Source organism: Pteropus vampyrus, unplaced genomic scaffold (genome assembly GCF_000151845.1).
Source record: "Pteropus vampyrus isolate Shadow unplaced genomic scaffold, Pvam_2.0 Scaffold78, whole genome shotgun sequence".
Classification (NCBI taxonomy): domain Eukaryota; kingdom Metazoa; phylum Chordata; class Mammalia; order Chiroptera; family Pteropodidae; genus Pteropus; species Pteropus vampyrus.
The window spans coordinates 5,054,877-5,055,322 of NW_011888859.1; positions in this window are offsets into that span (position 1 = coordinate 5,054,877).

The following is a 446-nucleotide window of genomic DNA, read 5'->3' on the forward strand; positions in this document are numbered from 1 at the left end:
CAAAGTTGTCAATGTTTTTCTCTGTGCTTTTTAATTTTTATTTCCTGTTTAAGAAAAGGTTTAGATATTTTGATATCATAAAAGTATTATCCCATATTGACTTCTAAAATTTTTATAGTTTTGTATTTCACATATGGCTCATTAATTCACTAGAGTTGATTTTTGTATATGATGCATTGAAAGGGTTCTAATTATCTTATGCATCTTATCAGTATTTGTTTTTATATGTATATGTTCTGATCTCCCGTCTCACTTGTTATATAAAAGATATATTGTGGAGTGCATGAAAATGGTATTCTGAGAGATATTTATAGCCTTAATACTGAAGGCTGAAAATTAAATAGCTATGTTTCCAAATTTGAAAGTAAAAGAATAACAAAAAAATCCACAAAGGAAATAGAATAAAAAACACTATAAAGAGTAGAAACTAATTAAATAACCATCAT